At 49.1% G+C, this 15,328-nt stretch overlaps 1 long non-coding RNA gene across 1 annotated transcript; it reads left to right on the forward strand.

The window, feature by feature from the left end:
- The first annotated feature begins 337 nt into the window (after positions 1 to 337).
- On the forward strand, positions 338 to 1,711 carry LOC122365608. The gene is made up of 2 exons (XR_006253774.1): positions 338 to 461; positions 716 to 1,711. It is a non-coding gene; the product is annotated as an uncharacterized LOC122365608 (long non-coding RNA).
- The last annotated feature ends 13,617 nt before the right edge of the window (positions 1,712 to 15,328 follow it).

A 15,328-nucleotide genomic window follows, 5' to 3' on the forward strand; every position in this document is an offset into this window, starting at 1 on the left:
AACAGTCGGTCTGCGGTGAGATTCGAACCAGGAGTCATTCGGTCAGAAAGGATGGTAAACTTCTCACTTTTTTCCTTATAGTTCTCGCAGCTGACGTGTTTTGACGACAGATGTCAGCACAGAAGGAAACTAAAGGCGTAGGTGGCGCTGTGTTAAGAGTAGAGCAGTTTGAAGTGCTGCGATTCCATTTTCGCTTAGGAAAATAGCAATTATTGATAAAAATAAAACATGTATTTTTCAGTAGAAGAAATAATTTTTAATGAAAAAGAGCCTTACTATATGACACGATGTTTATCGATTTTAACAGTTCAAACCACTTTAAATAGATATCCCTAAGGAACATCTCTATAATGCCTCAGTGCTTCCGGTCCTTCCTTTCTCGAAAGCACTGCGAAGGCTGCCGGCAGCGTGGTTGTTCCTTTCGCGAGTTGGTGTCTGGCGCACAGCGCGAACGTCTCATGGTGAGTTTGTTTTCTGTATGTTTTTGTGTGCACTTAACAGCTTGAAAGTAACCACAGCAAAGGTAATTACCTACTCTGGGAGGTGGCAAAATCTGTGTGCCATTGCCCATTTTTGGGATATAGGTTGCGATTGCCATCTGTTTGCCAGTGTTAGCAAAATCTGCTTAAATACCAATCCGTGTGCTTTGAGGATATGGCTCAGAAATTAAGCGTTTCTGCCGTTTCTCTAATATTTGTCTTACTCTCCCTTTCAGAGCAAGAAGCCGTAGAGACGATGCTCTCAATGTTGGACACCGAAGTGAGGCAACTCATCGGGCACAACGCCAAAATGTCCCTGTTGTGTCCTGGCCTGGGTCACGCGTGTCGCGCCTTGACAGCCGTGGCCCGTGACCTTGAACGACCTTGACCGGCCGGGCCGGGCCGAGCGGCCGAGGGTCAGTATCGTCCGAGCGGCGCTGGTGTCAACACAGATGAGTGCCGCGAGGTGAGGTGAGGCGTGTTCGCCGAGACGGTCCGGCCACAGTGAAATAGTGAAATAGTGGTGTAATCGATAATATGCGTGGCCAGTACGCGAGTGAGATTGACCCTGTGCGCGACACCGATTCAGAGACGCACATAAGTTAACACCGTCGTGTCGGATCGCTCGTACCGGTGATGGGAGACAACGAGCAGCTGGAGCGTCTGATGGCGCTCATGGTTCAGCAGTCAGCAGGCTGCCATGCTGGAGTAGCTCCTCCCCAGCCAGATGTACCAGCTGCGCAAACTGTCTAGAGCGGCCAACCGGCTGTCGTCGCCTCCGCCGCTCCTATGGCTAGACTTCGGTCTCGCATGGACTCCCGTCGGTAGTGTTCACATGCCAGCCCATACATTTTACCTGTATTAACTTTTTAATGTCTGTGTCTATGTAACTATTTTACGTGCCTGTACTTAACAGTGTTTGAATTGTACATCGTTCGCACAGTCTGTGGACCATGGGGAGCGCCGCTTGACATGCATTTTTGCACTTACCTGCATTCCGTGTTAAAAGTAAAGTAAAGGGACTGAGCTGTCGTGCACCGGGAGATATTATGGTCTCTTGCTAAACGACTCAGTTGAAACTCAGCACGCCGGTCGGTACTGACTGGGGCGGCACGCGAAAGGGTTTGGGCAGCTTTTGAAACAAAATGTTCGCATCGAATGACTGCATCGCATGTTCTGTTCCAGAGTGAGTTTTTTGACATCTGACATAATAAATATACATGCCTGTTCTTTACCTTGTTTGTGCATGGAGGGAATGGGAAGGATCGAGAACGCGGATGCTGTGCCATGAAAAGCTGGCGCTCTACAGGGAGGGGAGGGGGGGGGAATGGGTCGTGAGCGCGAATGCCGTGCCAGGAAAGCCGGCGCTCTTAAGTTGTAAAGTTCTCGGAGACCATACAGGATCATATTATGAGCGGGAATTGTGTTCGTTTATGATCTCATGACCTGGTAAAGGTTCTCATGGGAGATCATCCCGCAGTATAAGAGTACCTTATCCGGGCAAAGTTCTCGTTCAAGATAGCACACCATTCTCACTCGAGAACGTTACGGGAAAAACCTGAGAACTTTACCAAACTGGAGACCAACAACTGTAAACAAAGTTCTCCCCAATTGAGGCTCTCATACAAGACCAGAACGACCCCTGCATGGTCTCCGAGAACCATGGACAGGCTTGAGTGTTTCTCAGTGTAGGCAGGAAAATGATCGTTTTCAGCTTCAAGCGCGCTATATATGCGTCGAAATTGCCGCATCATTAACTTCTAGCCATAAATAGCTTCATCATGGGAGAAAAGCAAAAAACAACACTATCCATATTCTCCACAACCAATACCATTAATATTGGTAGTATACATACACTTCATAATGTCAAATTTCCACTTAATATCTATCCGAATAAAATGTCAACCACCCACCTTTTAGCTCATGCCAAAGCAGGCCGTTAGAAGTGGCGGGAACGCCGGGAACGATTACTTTACTGCGGGAACAAGTGTACTTTTTAATTATTCAAATTTTGGCCTGCAAACTGGAGCGACAGACCCTTACTTGTTTGTATAACTTCTTTAATTTGATCATATTATTAATAACATGGCAGCAAATAAAAAATACTTGAAATATTTTCAATGAAAGCTGTGGTTGCAAATAATTATGTTATTATTTAAGTCATTGATATAAATATGAGCTACAACTTGGCGCATATGTGGCACTAATGATTCATTTGAAGCTTTTTGTAAACACTTTTGAAGTGTGCATATTTTTATCCCCACCAGAAATCACAAACAAGGTCTCTGCAATATCGGGCGAGTATTGCAGATGAGAAGAGTAGACATGCCAATGCTCCGAATAAGTTCGACCGATTAGCCCCCGCTAGCGGGGGCTGAGCCCCCCAGCTTTTCGGCTGGGGGGTTCGTAATGTATTTGAGCCCCCCCCCCCAGCTGGAGGAATCGAAATAGGAAATCTACCAACATAATTTCATAGATTCATACACCGGCGTGGGAACCGGGGGAGGGGCAGTGGGGGAAGCTTGCCCCCACAACTCTGCGGCCGTGGGGGCGGTGCCCCACAATTTTTCATGAGGCCAGGAACCGTTGGGCAGCTTGTCCTCCCCAAATTAGGGGTTGTGGGTCACAAAGGAAGAAAGCATGTACCTAAGTGAAAAATCCACCTCCTTCACTGGCTCAACAACTCATTTGGCAGATCAAAACCTTTATTCCAGGCTGCCAAAACGGTAGTTTCTTCACTCAGCTGAGACGGAATACTTCACTTTTTGCATTTTTTCGTTTTTTTTATTTTGTTGTTGAAAAGGCCAAAGTCTGAAAAATAGGTAAGTGGCACCGGTGAAAAAAACTAGATTTGGGGGTACCCTAGGTTGATCTCTATTATGGTTCAGCCCCCCCCCCAGTCTGGAAGAAGTTTCCGCGCCACTGTTCAAATGCTCTCCCTCATGCGCTCGGGCATCCCGCACAACAGATTGTCCAGCGTCTCGGCGCTGATACCACGGTAAAACTCTTGCCTTAGATGTCAGAAGTGATTTTTCAGCAAGACAGCGCGCCAGCGCACAACGCGGCCACGACTCAGCAGTGGTGTCGCGACAACCTCCAAGGGTTCTGGGAGAGTCAAATGGCGTATGGCCCGGCAACAGCCCTGACTGGTCTACCAATGAAAATTTCTGGGCTATCGTGCAGGGCGAGCTGGACAAGAGAGAGCCGCCCACCTCCAAGAAGGCGCTGGTCAGCAATCTGCAGAACGCTTGGCGTCAGATCAGCGCCGAGACGCTGGACAATCTGATGTGCGGGATGCCTGAGCGCATGAGGGAATGCATTCGACTAAGGGGAGGATGCATCGGTAAATAACTACCAAGGACGCACCATTTTTCGTTTTACTATGAATGAGATGGGATGAAGGCGCAATCAATTTCGGGACACCCTGTATGTCGGCTAGCATTAGCACTTAACAGCACGTTTGCAGTCTTTTCGTGGTTTCCAGCTGGCTCAAACATGTGATATGATGTTGCCCCCATGGCCCATACGTTAGGGTGGGTTTCAAGATCACCTGAAGGTCAGGTCAGGTCATTGACCTTTGGTGACCTTGGTTCACTATTTCGAGCTTTACATGTTTCTAGACCAGTTTTTCGAGCTAAATTCGAATTTAGCAACCATATGAACCTTTACGAAGTAGTTTTGGTGCCTTCGTAAATGTTACGAAGCTGTCAGAGGTGGTTGCCACGTACTACGAATATCCGGCAGGACCCCTACTGGTTGACCTGACCTGACCCGACCTGGCCTAAATGAATAAGACATCGGTCAATGAAATTAGGTTTCGCTCACCAGTTTTTCCGGGGCTATCAGATGCCGTTTGAATTTTGACGATCAGCCCAGTAGTTTCGTAGTTAGGAGGGGGGCTATGAATACCCCCCCCCCCAGTGGGGCGCTATACACAGACCCCAGTGGGGCGTGTATAGAAAGTAGAAACACTTGGAACCCCTGGTTTCAAATGCTGTGCATGGTGGGATCCACTCAGATCATAGATCAATATTCTTGTATTATCGTCAGATCCTATGAGATCGTAGATTCAGATTAAATTTTTCACGCTGAATCCGGTGGGAGCATAGATCCTAACCTGCAGTTTCCTTCGAGGTCCACAAAGATCAGTGATCACAGATCCATCACTCGGATCCATGCACGTGTCTGGTAGGAGGGTCCCTAAAAAAAAAAAACGAGACGGGCACGTCAGTTCCCTTTTTAGTTCCTTTGTTTACCCCCATGTGTACCGACGGATCGGCCAAGTCTGGCACCAAGAACAGATGAGGTGAAGCGCTACTCCAGCTGCACTGAGATGGCCGCAAGCTGGAGACGATGTTGCCGGCGGGCGTGGTCTGCTGCAGTAGAGCTGGACTGGCGGCGATGCTGGCCTCCCCCACCTGCTTGCGGAGAGCCGATCCGCATTGGTCGGACCCCCGCAACGCGGTGCATTGTTATTGTCGTTAGAGCATGCATCATAACGCCAAATCGCATCCTAATCGGACCATGTTCGACAAAGTTATGGACACTTATCGACTTGCGGCGAAAATGGCGCATTGTGACAAATGTGGCGCATTGCAGCAAATGCGGTGCAGTTGTCCTTGTTGCTTAATAATGCATCCATCCACCAAAATCTAGTCCAATTGGACCATATTTGACAAAGTTATGCATATTTCGCTATGAAATATCTCCGCCACGAAGGTGCCCATCTTCGCACGTGTGCCACGTGACCACTGGTGGTGTAAGCAGGACTTGTCCCCTCGCCGGTTGAACTATTTTAGGCTTCCTGACTGGTGCTGTTTTCGTGCTATAAGGCCACAAGTCGGCAAACACACGATAATCTGGGAGGTACTCGACTCAAACACGTGGCCACGTGGCACGTGCCGGACCTGTGACAGCTTCACCGTTCACGCCACGTAATGACCCATCGACGTGGCCATCAGCATATAAAAGATGACCCCGGCCGGTGTCACCGTCTCTGAACAGTGGACGGCTAAACTCGAAAAACGGGAAAATTTAGGGAAATTTCACCTTTCGAATATATAATTTCCCCAGAAGTTTAAATCTTTCACTTTACAAAAAATCCGAGATAGCAGTTTCCTAGTCCCCTTCATTATGTGTCCATACCCGTTTTCAGATCGACCCTATCATAAAAACTGACGGCCTGACGGCCATTTCCCCCAATCCTTGCATTTCACATTGTTGGTGTATTTAAGCACCAAAATTGATCCCGTGCCACGGCACGTGCAATAGCACGTGCGCCACGTGACCACTGGTGCGACAAGCTGGACTCATCTGCTCACCGGCTGCACTGATTTGGTGTCGCTAGGTGGAGTGGTTTCGGAGCCATAGGACCCCCAGTTGGCCAATGTCGGATTTTCCCGGAGGTTACCCCATCAAACACGTTTGCACGTGGCACGTGCTTTTCAATCGCCCCATATCTGACCCATACCACGTGGTAGCCGACACCCTGGGGCACAACATATTGGAACATTTTCAAAATCTAACGTGGAAATTTTTTGCAAAATCGAATTGAAAATAATTTTTCGAATTCGCCATAGGCTCAACATGGGGTAACTGTCCGTCCCGATTACCCGAAATTTTGTCATTTATATTTTAAATGCTTACCACCATGAGGTGGGGTCCCGGCCCGAGATTCGACCCTAAAAATATAATCCATTTCTAACGTGGAGTTTTTCCGCAAATCGCATTTTAAATTTTTCCCCATGTTAACCCTATGGGAAAATGCACGTGCCGATTACCCCAAAACGTGTCAATTATATTTTTTGCAACTTTGCCAGAAGGTAGCTCCCCGATACGGGACCAAACGCTGAAAATGGCAAGAAATTCTACCGTGCCGTTTCGGCGGCGATCAAAATGACCCAATTTCCGACAGAAACGCAAATGTCCCCCTAGAGAGGTAGCTCAGGTTGGGATTTTCAATAGAAAATCACAATTCTAAAGAATAGTGATTGTTCTTAATTGAAAAGTCCCAACCTTCGGATAGGCCCGGGCAGCGCTTGTCGAACAGCACTGCGGATCCGAAGGTTGGGACTTTAATTGTGAAAAACCGCCCGCCCGCCCGCCGCCAAACGCAAACACCGCAAAACGCGCAAAACAAACGCCTAAAACGCCAACGCAAACTTCGCAAAAAAACAATCGCCCGCCCGCCGAAAACCGCAGAAAAAACGCACAAAATGCCGCAAAAAACGCGCGTCCACCGCAAAACACAAAATCCGCAACAAACGAAAACACCGCCGCCGCAAAAAACGCCCGCATCGCCCACCGCCAACCGCGAAACGCCGCAAAAAACGGCCGCACGCCGCGAACCGCAAAACGCCGCAAAAACGGCCGCCCGCCGCAAACCGCTAAACGCCGCAAAAAACAACCGCCCGCCGCTAACCGCAAATAACGGCCGGCCGCCGGCAACCGCAAAACGCCGTAAAAAAACGGCCACCCGCCGCAAACCGCAAAACGCCGCAAAAACGGCCGCCCGCCGCAAACCGCAAAACGCTGCAAAAAACGGCCGCCCGCCGCAAACCGCCGCTAAAACGGCCGCCCGCCGCCAAACGCAAACAGCAAAAACACCCGCATCGCCCGCCCGCCCGCCGCAAAACACAAAAACCGCAAAAAACGCAAACACCGCCGCAAAAAAAAACACCCGCAACGCACGCACGCCCGCCGCCAACCGCAAAACGCCGCAAAAAAACAGCCGCCCGCCGCCAAACGAAAACACCGCCAAAAACGCATAAACGGCCGCCCGCCGTCAAACGCAAACCCCGATAAAAACGCAAACACCGCCGCAAAAAACGCCCGCCGTAAGAAAAACGCTAATACTGACGCATTAAGACAAATATGGCGCCCTGCGGCAAATGTGGTGCAATCATATCTGCCGTTTAAGCAGCCATCCCATAATTACAGCGCATCCTAATCGTCCAATGTCCGACAAAGTTACGCACATTCTGCGCTTTGCGGCAAAAATGCCGCTTTGAGACAAACGTGGCGCACTGCAACAAACATGGCGCATTCGTTCATGTCGCTTAACAATTCATCCACCCACCAAATTCTAGCCCAATCGGACTTAAACTGAAAAAGTTATGTACATTTGAATATTTCACTATAAAATATCTCCGCAACGGAGGTGCCCAGATTTGCACGTGTGCCACGTGACCACCGGTGGTGCAAGCAGGTCATGTCCCCTCACTGATTGCACCATTTCAGTGTTCCTGGCTTGTGCTGTTTTCGTGCTATAAGGCCACAAATCGGCAAACACACGATAATCTGGGAGGTACGCGACTCAAACACGTGGCCACGTGGCACGTGCCGGACCTTTGATAGCTTCACCGTTCACGCCACGTGATAACCCATCGACCTGGCCATCAGCATATAATAGATGATCCCGGCCGGTGTCACCGTCTCTGAACAGTGGACGGCTTAACTTGAAAAACGGGAAAATTGAGGGAAATTTTGCCTTTCGAATATATAATTTCCCCAGATTTTTGAATTTTTCATTTTACAAAAAATCCGAGATAGCAGTTTTCTAGCACCGTTCATTTTGTGTCTATACTCGTTTTCAGATCGACTCTATCGTAAAAACTGACGGCCTGACGGCTATTTCCCCCACTCCTTGCATTTCACAATGCTAGTATATTTAAGCACCAAAATTGACCCCGTGCCACGGCACGTGCAATAGCACGTGCGCCACGTGACCACTAGTGTGACAAGCTGGACTCATCTGCTCACCGGCTGCGTTGATTTGGTGTCGCTAGGTGGAGTGGTTTCCACGCCATAGGACCCCCAGTGGGCCAATGTCGGATTTTCCCGGAGGTTACCCCATCAAACACGTTTGCACGTGGCACGTGCTTTTCAATCGCCCCATATCTGACCCATACCACGTGGTAGCCGACACCCCGGTGCACAACATATTGGAACTTTTTCAAAATCTAACGTGGAAATTTTTGGCAAAATCGATTTGAAAATAATTTTTCGAATTCGCCATAGGCTCAACATGGGGTAACTGTTTGTGACGATTACCCGAAATTTTGTCAATTATATTTTAAATAATTACCACCGTCAGTTGGGGTGCCAGCCCGAGATCCGACCCTAAAAATATCAGCAAATATAATTGACGAAATTTTTCGCAAATCGAATTTCCAATTTTCCCCCATGTTAACCCTATGGGAAAATGCACGTGCCGATTACCCCAAAACGGGTTAATTATATTTCAAGCGACCGATGCCAGCCGGTAGCTCCCCGATACGGGACCAAACGCTGAAAATGGCAAGAAATTCTACCGTGCCGTTTCGGCGGCGATCAAAATGTCCCAAATCGCGGCAGAAACGCTAAACACCCCCCTAGAGAGGTAGCTCAGGTTGGGATTTTCAATAGAAAATCACAATTCTAAAGAATAGTGATTGTTCTTAATTGAAAAGTCCCAACCTTCGGATAGGCCCGGGCAGCGCTTGTCGAACAGCTCTGCGGATCCGAAGGTTGGGACTTTAATTGTGAAAAACCGCCCGCCCGCCGCCAAACGCAAACACCGCCAAACGCACGCCCAAAACGCAAACGCTAACTTCGCAAAAAAACAATCAACCGCCCGCCGAAAACCGCAGAAAAAACGCAAAAAACGCCGCAAAAAAAACGTCCGTCCGCCGCAAAACGCAAACACCGCAAAAAACGCAAACACCGCCGCCACAAAAAACGCCCGCATCGCCCGCCGCCAACGGCGAAACGCCGCAAAAAACGGCCGCCCGCCGCAAACCGCAACAACGCAAATAACGCCCGGCCGCCGGCAACCGCAAAGCGCCGTAAAAAACGGCCGCCCGCCGCAAACCACAAAAAACGCTGCAAAAAACGGCCGCCCGCCGCAAACCGCAAAACGCCGCAAAAAACGACCGCTCGCCGCAAACCGCAAAACGCCGCAAAAAAACGGCCGCCCACCGCAAACCGCCGCTAAAACGGCCGCCCGCCGCCAAACGCAAACACCGCAAAACACCCGCATCGCCCGCCCGCCCGCCGCCAAACACAAAAACCGCAAAAAACGCAAATATCGCCGAAAAAAACGCCCGCACCGCACGCCCGCCCGCCGCCAACCGCAAACCGCCGCAAAAAACGGCCGCCCGCCGCGAAACGCAAACACCACAAAAAACGCAAAAACGGCCGCCCGCCGCCAAACGCAAACACAAAAAACGCAAACACCGCCGCAAAAAAAAACGCACGCCGTCCGCAAAACGCAAACACTGACGCATTAAGACAAATATGGCGCCTTGCGGCAAGTGTGGTGCATTCATATCTGCTGTTTAAGCAACCAACCCTCCATCGGCGCATCCTAATCGTCCAATGTTCGACAAAGTTACGCACATTCTGCGCTTTGCGGCAAAAATGGCGCTTTGAGACAAACGTGGCGCACTGCAACAAACTTGGCGCATTCGTTCCTGTCGCTTAACAATTCGTCCACCCATCAAATTCTAGCCCAATCGGACATAAACTGACAAAGTTATGTTTATTTGAATATTTCACTATAAAATATCTCCGCAACGGAGGTGCCCAGATTTGCACGTGTGCCACGTGACCACCGGTGGCGTAAACAGGACTTGTCCCCTCACCGACTGACCCAATTTAGTGTTCTTAGCTGGTTCTGTTTCCACGCTATACGGCCACCAGTTGGCCAAAACACCAATATGTGGGAGGTACTTGGCTCAAACACGTGGCCACGTGGCACGTAACGGACCTCTGACAGCTTAACGGCTCACGCCACGTCATGACCAATACAAGTGGCCATCGGCATGTAAAAGATGACCCCGGCCGGTGTCACCGTCTCTGAACAGTGGACGGCTAAACTTGAAAAACGGGAAAATTTAGGGAAATTTTACCTTTCGAATATAAAATTTCCCCAGAATTTTAAATTTTCCATTTTGCAAAAAATCCGAGATAGCAGTTTTTTAGGCCTTTTCATTTTGTGTCTATACCCGTTTTCAGATCGACCCTATGATAAAAACTGACGGCCTGACGGCCATTTCCCCCATTCCTTGCATTTAACAACGTTGGTGTATTTAAGCACAAAAACTGACCTCGTGCCACGGCACGTGCAATAGCACGTGCGCCACGTGACCACTAGTGGGACAAGCTGGACTCATCTGCTCACCGGCTGCACTTATTTGGTGTCGCTAGGTGGAGTGGTTTCCACGCCATAGGACCCCCCAGTTGGCCAATGTCGGATTTTCCCGGAGGTTACCCCATCAAACACGTTTGCACGTGGCACGTGCTTTTCAATCGCCCCATATCTGACCCATACCATGTGGTAGCCGACACCCCGGGGCACAACATATTGGGATATTTTCAAAATCTAACGTGGAAATTTTTTGCAAAATCGATTTGAAAATAATTTTTCGAATTCGCCATAGGCTCAACATGGGGTAACTGTCTGTGCCAATTACCCGAAAGTTCTCTAATTATATTTTAAGCGGTTACCACCGACGGGTGGGGTGCCAGCCCGAGAGCCGACCCTAAAAATGTGGACAAATATTACTGAACAGATTTTGCGCAAATCGCATTTTTAATTTTTCCCCATGTTAGCCCTATGGGAAAATGCACGTGCCGCTTACCCCAAAACGTGTCAATTATATTTTTTGTAACTTTGCCAGCAGGTAGCTCCCCCACACGGGACCAAACGCTGAAAATGGCAAGAAAATCTAACTATCCGTTTTTGCGGGAGTCAAAATGACCAAAATCGCGGCAGAAACGCTAAACACCCCCCTAGAGAGGTAGCTCAGGTTGGGATTTTCAATAGAAAATCACAATTCTAAAGAATAGTGATTTGTCTTAATTGAAAAGTCCCAACCTTCGGATAGGCCCGGGCAGCGCTTGTCGAACAGCACTGCGGATCCGAAGGTTGGGACTTTAATTGTGAAAAACCGCCCGCCCGCCGCCAAACGCAAACACCGCAAAACGCGCAAAACGCACGCCTAAAACGCCAACGCAAACTTCGCAAAAAAACAATCGCCCGCCCGCCGAAAACCGCAGAAAAAACGCACAAAATGCCGCAAAAAAACGCGCGTCCGCCGCAAAACGCAAACACCGCAAAAAAACGCAAACACCGCCGCCGAATAAAACGCCCGCATCGCCCGCCACCAACCGCGAAACGCCGCAGAAAAACGGCCGCACGCCGCGAACCGCAAAACGCCGCAAAAACGGCCGCCCGCCGCAAAACGCTAAACGCCGCAAAAACGATCGCCCGCCGCCCGCCGCTAACCGCAAAAAACGGCCGGCCGCCGGCAACCGCAAAACGCCGTAAAAAACGGCCGCCCGCCGCAAACCACAAAACGCGGCAAAAAACGGCCACCCGCCGCAAACCGCAAAACGCCGCAAAAAACGGCCGCCCGCCGCAAACCGCCGCTAAAACGGCCGCCCGCCGCCAAAGGCTAACAGCAAAAATACCCGCATCGCCCGCCCGCCCGCCGCCAAGCACAAAAACCGCAAAAAACGCAAACACCGCCGCAAAAAAATGCCCGCAACGCACGCACAACCACCGCCAACCGCAAAACGCCGCAAAAAACGGCCGCCCGCCGCCAAACGCAAACACCGCCCAAAACGCAAAAACGGCCGCCCGCCGTCAAACGCAAACACCGAAAAAACGCAAACACCGCCGAAAAAAACACCCGCCGTAGGCAAAACACAAACACTGACGCATTTAGACAAATATGGCGCCCTGCGGCAAATGTGGTGCATTCATATCTGCCGTTTAAGCAGCCATCCCTTAATTACAGCGCATCCTAATCGTCCAATGTTCGACAAAGTTACGCACATTCTGCGCTTTGCGGCAAAAATGGCGCTTTGAGACAAACGTGGCGCACTGCAACAAACATGGCGCATTCGTTCATGTCGCTTAACAATTCATCCACCCACCAAATTCTAGCCCAATCGGACTTAATCTGAAAAAGTTATGTACATTTGAATATTTCACTATAAAATATCTCCGCAACGGAGGTGCCCAGATTTGCACGTGTGCCACGTGACTACCTGTGGTGCAAGCAGGACTTGTCCCCTCACTGATTGCACCATTTTAGTGTTCCTGGCTTGTGCTGTTTTGGTGCTATAAGGCCACAAATCGGCAAACACACGATAATCTGGGAGGTACGCGACTCAAACACGTGGCCACGTGGCACGTGCCGGACCTCTGATAGCTTCACCGTTCACGCCACGTGATGACCCATCGACGTGGCCATCAGCAAGTAAAAGATGACCCCGGCCGGTGTCACCGTCCCTGAACAGTGGACGGCTAATCTCGAAAAACGGGAAAATTTAGGGAAATTTCACCTTTCAAATATATAATTTCCCCAGAATTTTGAATTTTTCATTTTACAAAAAATCCGAGATAGCAGTTTTTTAGCCCCCTTCATTCTGTGCCTATACCCGTTTTCAGATCGACCCTATCATAAAAACTGACGGCCTGACGGCTATTTCCCCCATTCCTTGCATTTCACAATGCTAATATATTTAAGCACCAAAATTGACCACGTGCCACGGCACGTGCAATAGCACGTGCGCCACGTGACCACTAGTGCGACAAGCTGGACTCATCTGCTCACCGGCTACACTGATTTGGTGTCGCTAGATGAAGTCGTTTCCGCGCCATAGAACCCCGAGGAGGCCAATGTCGGATTTTCCCGGAGGTTACCCCATCAAACACGTTTGCACGTGGCACGTGCTTTTCAATCGCCCCATATCTGACCCATACCGTGTGGTAGTCGACACCCCGGGGCACAACATATTGGAACATTTTCAAAATCTAACGTGGAAATTTTTTACAAAATCGATTTGAAAATAATTTTTCGAATTCGCCATAGGCTCAACATGGAGTAACTGTTTGTGACGATTACCCGAAATTTTGTCAATTATATTTTAAATAATTACCACCGTCAGTTGGGGTGCCAGCCCGAGATCCGACCCTAAAAATATCAGCAAATATAATTGACGAAATTTTTCGCAAATCGAATTTCCAATTTTCCCTCATGTTAACCCTATGGGAAAATGCACGTGCCGATTACCCCAAAACGGGTTAATTATATTTCAAGCGACCGATGCCAGCCGGTAGCTCCCCGATACGGGACCAAACGCTGAAAATGGCAAGAAATTCTACCGTGCCGTTTCGGCGGCGATCAAAATGTCCCAAATCGCGGCAGAAACGCTAAACACCCCCCTAGAGAGGTAGCTCAGGTTGGGATTTTCAATAGAAAATCACAATTCTAAAGAATAGTGATTGTTCTTTATTGAAAAGTCCCAACCTTCGGATAATGACCACCGCGTAAGCGTTATGCCTGAAACAGACTCTTTCCGCAGTCAGGAAATCGCATGCGAGAGCCTATTCAAATACATGGAAGCACGCTCGCATCAATCGCACGCACCTCCCGCAAGCGATTGGAACGAGAAGAATTATGAATGTATTTGAATAGGCTCTCGCATGCGATTTCCTGAACGCGGAAAGAGTCGGTTTCAGCCTTTAGATCTGCGCTGACGTCACACATGCAGAGGGGGCATTCAAATGCATTAGCCCCTCTAAACCCAAAGTGCTGTAACTTTGAGCTTAGATATTTTCGATTTGAGGCATTTCTCGATGTTGTGAATGCTCAAACCGGTAAGTGCAGGCCAGGGGCCCCCTATTTGGCTCACTGGCGGATCCAGACCTGCGTTTTTGGAGGCCAACTCATGCCAGGAGCCAAACCTATGGTACCCCCAAATCCTGTTTTCTCGTTGGATTTAGGCCACTTATTTTTGTCACAGCCCTGAAACGATGTTTTTTAAAGGAAATAGTTCACTTTTTAACATGGGTTTTGAACTGGAATAGCAGTTCCGTAGCTTGGGCTGAGACGAGCATAAATCAGGAGCTTTTACAGCCCAACGATCACCCTAGGCAAAGATATTCTATTTCAAAGGTGTCTTGCGTTGAGGATGTGTGCCTTGCATATATTTCCATCCAGTATGAAAAGAGCATGGGTCCCGAAAATTCTTCAGAAAGTAGAGAAATTATCTACAAGAACTCTAGAGAAATTCTCGTACTGATCAATTAGGACATTCAGGGGAACATTATCAGATCGAGCAGATCGCCCAAATGCCGGTGGCTGCGATAATTTCTCTGTTTCTGAAGAATTTTCGGGACCCATGCTCTTTTCATACTGGATCGCTAGTGCCTTACAGAAACTGAAAAGTTCTTCCTATATCAAAATATAGAAAATAATCTTTTGTTATAAAAAGGTTTTATTTTCTTTGCTGATTATTTTGAACATAAAAAATCATAAATCTGTTGCAAAAAAAATAATTTCGTGAAAGTGAACTATTTCCTTTAAACTGGAAATAAAATAAAAAAATATAGAAATCGTAGCCCACCCGACCCGTGCCTTTATATTCCCAGTAAACATGGCGACGTCGGGCCGACGTCGGCAAACATCGGGGTGACGTCGGCATCTCGGCATCGGCATGCCGACGTCGGCCCGACGTCGGTCCGACCTCGGCACGACGTCGGCTGGATGTCGGGTATGCCCGCATGTACCGACGTCCAGCCGACGTCGGACCGAGATCAATTGCTGAGGTCCAGCCGACGTCGAACCGACATCGGCCGCTGTTTTGACCGTTAAAATGATATAAAATGCATGTTTCATGTTTCATAAAGAGCTTCTGTATCCAAAATATCCTCAGGAAAGTCAAATCTTCCTCCACGGCGCAACCCTCTGATCCGGACTGGACGGGAAACTTTATCCCATTTGGGATTGCCCGTAAGCCGAGCTCGCCCGTAGCCGGGTGCGGTGAGTGCTTGGGGGCTGCTCGGCCTATCCTTT

This window comes from Amphibalanus amphitrite, unplaced genomic scaffold (assembly GCF_019059575.1).
Source record: "Amphibalanus amphitrite isolate SeventyFive unplaced genomic scaffold, NRLGWU_Aamphi_draft 000751F_arrow, whole genome shotgun sequence".
Classification (NCBI taxonomy): domain Eukaryota; kingdom Metazoa; phylum Arthropoda; class Thecostraca; order Balanomorpha; family Balanidae; genus Amphibalanus; species Amphibalanus amphitrite.